This window comes from Etheostoma cragini, chromosome 8 (genome assembly GCF_013103735.1).
Source record: "Etheostoma cragini isolate CJK2018 chromosome 8, CSU_Ecrag_1.0, whole genome shotgun sequence".
Lineage (NCBI taxonomy): Eukaryota > Metazoa > Chordata > Actinopteri > Perciformes > Percidae > Etheostoma > Etheostoma cragini.
In genome coordinates, this window is record NC_048414.1 from 18510414 (window position 1) to 18519392 (window position 8979).

Genomic DNA, 8979 nt, shown 5'->3' on the forward strand with positions numbered 1-8979 from the left:
CAATAGATCTTGTCTGCAGGCTCATCACATATCAGTACATCACTGTTGCCAAAGACAGTTCAGGCACTTCCCTGCTGGACACACGCCATGGCTGTCACAGTTTCACTCTGTGGCCAGAATAATGCTCGCTTCCCTGTGGTGCCAGCACAGTATTTCATTCTTTATCTTATCTTTGTTTTCTTTCAGTCTTTCTTTTTTCATTTTTTCTTTTTACAATTTTGTTTTACGATCTTTTCCAGCTTCTCTTTGTGTTATACATCATCAACCCTTGAAATAATTTACATGACTGCTCTGCTAAACAGTATGACCAAGCCATTACATATACACTAAATATTATTATCATCTTGTGTTTTTTCACCCAGCAGTTTTCCGTGGATTAGGGGGGCACCTAAATCATGGTTGCAGCTGTTGCCATTGTCCTGCTCCGCGACCCTGCTGTGGCCTGCTGCACCCCTGCTGTGCCCTACTACACCCTGTTACTCCATAAACCGCTACAACTACTATTGCTATTCCTAGTTCCATTATGTTTATAAAGACTATTATTGCCGCTGTTCATCACACCCCCAGCCGGCACCGGCAACACTGTCCCAGGCTTCTTTGTAAATAATAGAGTGTGGTCTAGACGTACTCTACCTGTAAAGGGTCTTGAGATAACTCATACGCCTATTTTCAGAATTATTCAGAAAGTCAATATCTAATTTATATGAAAGTTGTACATGTAAAACAAAACATGTACACTAACCATCAAAAGTTCGTAAAAGTCTCTCTCTCTCTCTCTTTCTCTCTCTCTCTCTCTCTGTGACACATATACACAAGCAAATGCTCTTGCACACACCTACTCACATAGAGACTGAGGTTTTAGTGGTGGTCTATAGGTTGAAGAGGTCATCGTGTGCATTCATTGTTCCCATAATGTGGGCGTTGGGAAGCCTTCTGAGACTGTGACACATAGCTGCACACATAAACTTAACTTGCAAATGCGTGTCTCTTGCTGGTAATTAGGGATGGAGGTGCCGAGGGCTGGCGCGGAAGACTGCAAGGTGTTTTGATGGAATGAGGGGATGATGGAGACTCAGACATAGCAGATGTACCAACTATCATGTGTGTCATCTGATTCCCTTCTAGCATTGTGACGTTCAAAAAAATGCTTATTACAGTTGGAAATAGGGGAAGACAGACAGATTGGTGGTATTCTTCAATTCTCATCTCTTAACTCCATGCTTCTCTGATTCCACACTAAACGATTCAGCTTTGGAGAAAGTTTTTAAGAGTGACTAAGTGACTCAGTTCTGTTGTCTCACAGTTCAATATTATTAAAAAAAAACATCTTTGAGGATTCCTGGGTCCACAGAAAGACTGATGTGAGTCAGAGACTGTACGCATAATACAGATGAGTAACTGCATCTGTACATATACCGTATATGTATACACAGTATATACAGTATATGTATACAGTTTATATATATAGATATATATATATCTATATATATATAGATATATATATATGTGTCTGTGTGTGTGTGTGTGTGTGTGTGTGTGTATAAGTAAAAAGGAGCGATCAATTTTGGCCTAGGTGCTCAGGTCACCATAGATTGCCAGTCCATGTAAGATTATGGTAATTTTGCACTTTGTCCCATTACCGCATGTCTTGTGTTACCACTATATAGCATTTCCTCCTGTGTTATAATAAAAGTCGTTATCAATTCCTTCTTTGTCATTAGATTTGATGAGTCTGTGTTTGCTCCTCACTGCTCGCGTCCAGGTGGATGCACACCACAAGATTTCTGATAAGTGATGTGGATCCAATTAAACCACACAGACGGAGAACATCAGTAAAGAAAACCCCTATAGAGGCCGTATCCCACCATCTAGATTAAGTGACCCTGGCTCAGACTGCAGATGCAGAATTTAATCAGCTGAATGAGTTGTCAAGTAGTGGAGGGTCTTCTCTCCCTAATTTAAAAGACTGAAATGGAAAGTTGAAGAAAAATCTGTACTGCCAAGACTGCCTCACTGTAGGGACACTGGAACCAATTTATTAAATAACATAACATGTGTATGTCAATTACAAGGGAAAGAAAATCAATTTCGCTAGATTTCTTTCTTATAGGAAATTTAGTTTAGCAGAGCAGAGAGGAGAAATCCAAAGAGTGTGGGGTATTTAATGTAAAAGTTCTGGAAAACAGAAACCTTTTGGGTGACTAAAATGAGGACAGACAGATGGAAAGCAAGTGATAACATAACAAAAAGAGAAAGGGGGTGGGTGGTGAGAAAGTGAGTCTCTTGATCTGCCTTTTTACTGAAGGCGAGCACATTTTTCAGCTTCATAATGAGCAGGACAATGTGCTCCAACTTGGAATCAGCCCTTTATTTGGTGTCTGCTGTCCCCAGTGGCCAGGGTCGATGAAGGATCAATTCAAGTTGTCTCAGACGGTACCTTTAACGGTTTGTTTAATGGTATGCCAGAAATAACATACAGGAGTCCTCCAGTTGAAGTCAACTTTAGAGACAATATTGCAAGTAGTTACAGCTGATGCATAAGGAATCAGACTTCCTTTAATACAATCCTGTCTTGCTCTACCGCCAATAGTCTTTCCGGGGGTCGGAATTCCCGACCTGAGATTACCCTCGCTCTTCATCCTTCTTCAGATTCCTCCTTCTGCAATGGTGTGTGTTGTTGTCACCTGTTCCAGGCTTCCGGTTCCCACCACAAATTGTGCAGATCCATCACTAGAACATCGTTCTCTCTGCATATCTGGCCAGAGTTAAATTTGTTACTGTGTTTATAAATTTCCTTCTTTCCTTCTCCGATCTGGTATGCAGCTTTTGAGCGTTTTCCCCTGTGTCCCTGTGTTCCTGTTTTCCTGAGATTCTGATTACCTTGGTTTTTAACCGTTGCCTGTTTTCCCAGATTTTCCCTTAACTGCCGTTACTGGACGCTGTTGTCTGAGTTTTTTTTTTTTGTACCTTCCTGAGTCATGTATTCGTGGGTCCATTCTCTGTGTGAGTAATGTGTGCTCTGACTGCCATTGTTAGCAACTTTGCTCTTTTCTCTGCCTTTGTGAATTGATTAATCAGTTTGTTGTGTTTTTTTTATGATGTTTTAGATTCAAAAATGTTTTAAAGCCCAGTTACAATTAAAACACCTAATTAAGTTAGGATAAACACATAAGCATGCTTGATATGCTATCTAGGTGATGGTGCATTGATGGAGTCAGGTGACGTTTTTATAAATTTTAACAAATGGTATGCGATGAAATGCATTTTAGGTAATCCAAAAAAAAAAAAACATATATCTAATATATTTTAAATCTGAAGATTATCTTACACATCTGATGCTCCTGTTGATGACACCCACACTCACACTTTTCTCTCTCTTACTGTCTTCCCTTCTGTCCTTCTTTTTCCTTTCTCTCAGTTCCGTTTAATGCAACATTCATCAGCTATTCCTTCATTTTAAACCCAGCAAATTGACAAAAGCTCAACACGCATACAACAGAAATAATATGAAACCAAACTCAGTGTTCCAGGAATCGCTTGCTGATTTATGAAGGAATAACAGCATCTTGATATTGTTACAGGAAGACTGAGGTGGCATCTGTCAGATGTAGCATATCCTGCCGTTGATAAAAACAAAAGACTTTGTCGTGGCTGTCAGCAGTCCAACAAAGTGCTGCCACAAGGGATTAAACACTGAGAGATGCATAAACACACTGTGACACGCTCAGGATTGTATTGCTATGATTTTTTCCGCCACAAATAATACACAACTAGTACTGCATTTTTCCAAATGTAAAGTTACTTTGTGAGTCAAAACAAGTGCGATAGTGTGGAAGTCAACAGAAAGTATCACTCCCAGGCTCACCCCCACTTTGTCAAAGCTAAAAAAAAACAGGTGAAGTGATAACATTACATTTGTTGGCCTCACCCGGCCAACAAATGTAATGTTATCACTTCTGCTCAAGCCGCGATGAACATGCCCACCACCTGCAATATACAGTGAGGAAAATAAGTATTTGAACACCCTGCTATTTTGCAAGTTCTCCCACTTAGAAATCATGGAGGGGTCTGAAATTGTCATCGTAGGTGCATGTCCACTGTGAGAGACATACTATAAAAAAATATCCAGAAATCACAATGTATGATTTTTTAACAATTTATTAGTATGACACAGCTGTAAATAAGTATTTGAAAACCTGAGACAATCACTGTTAATATTTGGTACAGTAGCCATTGTTTGCAATTACAGAGCTCAATCGTTTCCTGTAGTTTTTCACCAGGTTTGCACACCCTGCAGAAGGGATTTTGGCCCACTCCTCCACACAGATCTTCTCTAGATCAGTCAGGTTTCTGGGCTGTCACTGAGAAACACGGAGTTTGAGCTCCCTCTATAGATTCTCTATTGGGTTTAGGTCTAGAGACTGGCTAGGCTATGCCAGAACCTTGATATGCTTCTTATAGAGCCTCTCCTTGGTTATCCTGGCTGTGTGCTTCAGGTCATTGTCATGTTGGAAGACCCAGCCTCGAGCCATCTTCAATGCTCTAACTGATGGAAGGAGATTGTTCCCCAAAATCTCGCAATACGTGGCCCCAGTCATCCTCTCCTTAATACAGTGCAGTCGCCCTGTTCCATGTGCAAAAAAAACACCCCCAAAGCATGATGCTACCACCCCCATGCTTCACAGTAGGGATGGTGTTCTTGGGATGGTACTCATCATTCTTCTTCCTCCAAACACGGTTAGTAGAATTATGACTTAAAAGTTATATTTTGGTCTCATCTGACCACATGACTTTCTCCCATGACTCCTCTGGATCATCTAAATGGTTTTTGGCAAACTTAAGACGGGCCTTGACATGTGCTGGTTTAAGCAGGGGAACCTTCCGTGCCATGCATGATTTCAAACCATGACTTCTTAGTGTATTACCAACAGTAACCTTGGAAACGGTGGTCCCAGCTCTTTTCAGGTCATTGACCAGCTCCTCCCGTGTAGTTCTGGGCTGATTTCTCACCTTTCTTAGGATCATTGAGACCCCACGAGGTGATATCTTGCATGGAGCCCCAGTCCAAGGGAGATCGACAGTCATGTTTAGCTTCTTTCATTTTCTAATGATTGCTCCAACAGTGGACCTTTTTTCACCAAGCTGCTTGGCAATTTCCCCGTAGCCCTTTCCAGCCTTGTGGAAGTGTACATTTTTGTCTCTAGTGTCTTTGGACAGCTCTTTGGCCTTGGCCGTGTTTGTAGTTGGATTCTTACTGATTGTATGGGGTGGACAGGTGTCTTTAGGCAGCTGTCAACCTCAAACAGGTGCATCTAATTTAGGATAATAAATGGAGTGGAGGTGGACATTTTGAAGGCAGACTAACAGGTCTTTGAGGGTCAGAATTCTAGCTAGGTGTTCAAATACTTATTTGCAGCTGTATCATACAAATAAATAATGAAAAAAAATCATACATTGGGATTTCTGGATTTTTTTTATAGTATGTCTCTCACAGTGGACATGCACCTACGATGACAATGTCAGACCCCTCCATGATTTCTAAGTGGGAGAACTTGCAAAATAGCAGGGTGTTCAAATACTTATTTTCCTCACTGTAAGTGAACAATCAATAAATAATATTATAAATGAGACCTTAAACAACATACAGCATGTGGCTCCTACAAACCCTTTTTTACTACATTATCTTTGTTTACCAATTCATGAAAGGAGGGATACTAACAAACTCAAGAGAGCTATTCCCTTGTGAGATCTTTGGTTTCAAAGAAATGTTCCAACAGCAGCTGATCCCTCTCATTAAGCCCCAGATCTTCCTCCCTCTTGGATCTACCTGTAAACAACTTTGCGTTTCCTGAAAAACAGCCACCTGACTCAGCACACCTTTAACTTGGAAAACAGTGGTCGACATCAGAAGGTGAGATAAATAATTTACACCTGCATATTCTGTTTGCGCTGTATGTTCTACACCATTGTTCCCTCCACAGGGAACACAAATGTCCATAATTGCACTTGTGTGGTTTTGGGAAAAGAGAGGCTGTAATGGTTTATTTGGCTGCTCTTGTTTGCTGGTGTTACTGTGACTGGAGAACCAAACAGGAATATACTGTATCTCAATTTGGCAACCAGTGATCTGGAACCAATATTGTGTCTGTCAGTGTTTAACAAGGGCATTAGACATCCAGCAATATCAGCACTTGTGGATTCCTTTAATTATTGCTGATTTAGATGACTGAACGAAGGAGATCTGGTTATACAACCAGAGACTCCAGAAAGTCACTGTGCCTGTTCAAAAAGTCCAGCACGTAACTCATTTTAATGACAATGGCACAGTTTCACACTTTTGGTTTTGTACGGTTTAAACAAAGGAAATACAATGTGTTACTATGTGAGCTTTAAAAGAACTGGTTGGTGACCCTCCCTGTTTCCATTCTTAATGCTAAGCTATGACAACCACCTGCTCTAGCTTCATATTCTGCATGCACTAATGCATATGTTGTATCTTATTTGTTTAATCTGTACACAAGAGAGGAATGTAAACATGTGTGCTGTTGTGGCTGGGTGCAGCTGGTTCCCTCAGCTGCAGTCTTTATGCTAAGCTAAGCAAATTACCCCCCATGGCTTCACTGCCGTATGTTAAGTGCAGATATGAGAGAGGTGTTGACCTTCTCATCTAACAATCTTTCTTTTTTCATTCTTGAAATGTTTAAATGCACAATAAATCCAATGGCAATTATTGTCCCTGATAAGATTATACTCTGTGAGGTACAGCTCAGATGTTAGTTTCTCATCCTCACTAGTAAAGATTTGTTTACCCACACATTCATGGAAACACTGATTGAATGTTTTTTTTTTTTTTAGATAGTGTTAGAAAATGTTTCACATTGCCGGTGGAAGGCACGCATGCAATCAGCTAGTTGGCTGCCTCCCCTCTGCATCAGCAACACTGCCATCTGGGTAAGCCCACACACACCTGTCCTTTATGGGAGTGAGCCACAGAGAGGTGGGCAGAGGTCATGCAAAGAGAGACTGAACATCAAGTTATCCTCACAGAGTTTAAGGCAAGACACACCAGGCAAAACATTGTCATAGAGCAATGTGAAGATCTATTTTCCTTCCATATTATTTCTTCTTTCGGACTAGTGAAAAGAAAACGACCAAACTACATTTACAATGTTCAGATTTCTGTTCTGGAAATATATGTATATTCTCACATATCAAACAAGATAATGCCTCATTTGCATATTTAAACAAAATATTAGAGAGCTTGAATACAAACAAAACTTAAACAATTATATCTTAATGTAGATAATTAGCTGGGGAAGTTTCATGGTGATATCTATTAGTTGGAAGTTTTACCCTATTCACCCATAGTGTCTTGCTTTAAAACTGATCATAAAACCACTTTAAGAAGAAGTCACTAGATTTATTTGATTGGGACATTGCACATTAAAAGGTGCCAAACAAAGAATTTGAATGAACATTGACAACCTCTCAGACCGCCCCCCCCCCCCCCCCCCCCCCCCCCCCCCCCCCTTACTGCTGAAGTCCAAACATTCTCCTAAGCTCCTCCCCCCACAAGGGAGAACAAATAAATGTGCCTTAGCAGTGATTGGCAAGCAGTTAGACACCTGCTATTGAACAGGAGGATATTGAACAGGGAGCAGTGGATTTATGCAAATCCCACTAGAGGCTATAGGTGGTGCCAGAGGAGCCAGATTTCTTTTTTTAAATTACCTGCTTCATGTGGTTCTACTTGAACAGTTTCAGCAAATATGATAGAAAGTGTCAAGCTTCAAGGTAGTGAGAACCAAAACACAGAGAAGAGGTAAACAGGAGAGTTTAGGCAAGGATTTAATCCACACAAAAAAAGGCATACAAAAAGGAATACAAAAATGCAAAGTATCAGTTCAAAACACAAAACTTTAAAAGTCCAAAAAAGGGAAGAAAAAAACACAGGGAAACAGAAGCCTCAGGGAAGAGACGAAATGCAAAGCCAAATGACCGGAACGGGAACATAGTGAACACAGACACTAACACACTAAAGCATCTGACAAGAGATGAGGGGAGCACAGACACTAAATACACTGGGTAATGAGATAACGAGAGGCAGGTGACAAAAGGGCTGGGAAACAGCTGGAAGACATCAGGTAATCACAGGAGCGGGCAAACACAGGAAGTTAAACCAAAGATTAGACAGCACAGAAAACCAGACTATCAAAATAAAGCAGGAAACAGAACAGACAGACACTCAAGAAAAACACAAGACAGAAACTACAACACAAGACTAGGTAGGAAACTAGGACACAAGCACAAAGGGACAAGACAAAACCAAAATACCAAATAAGGAGGAACAAATACAAAGCAAAAACCCAAACCACAACAGAAAGTTAGTTTTATAAAGGCTTACCTACTGCATCTTTACTCAACATTTCTGTAAATGTGCCAGTGTTTATGGTCGGAAGATACCAGAGCTATTGGAGGAGAACATGCAAACTCCACACAGAATCGTCCCAGATCAGTTATCGAACTCTTGCTGTGAGGCAAGTTGGCACTGTGCTAACCAACTGAGAGCTAACCAATGAGCCACTACAGCACAGTGGCTCAGTGGTGAATGTATGTCTGTCTGTCTGTCTGTCTTTCTCTGTGGTGAATGCTTTGATCAATAGTTAAAAGAAAGTGTGTAAAAGGTGAGAAAGATGTATAAAATAGGTTGATACAGAGTGACTGGTGAAAAAATAGATGGAAATATGCTGCTTTCCCCAAGTACTTCAATGTCATCCTCGCTCAAACAGTACATCCATTTAGATAATTAGAGGGAAACATACTTATTACAGGAGAAATTGATATCACACATTCATGCTTTTTTTTTGCATCATTTTTTACAAATGTAGCTTGGAGCGACGCACCTGTTCCCTCGCCTTACACCCAATGCACCTTGATCCACGGATTAAGGGTTATGCACATTAAAAAGGTCAAATCTAT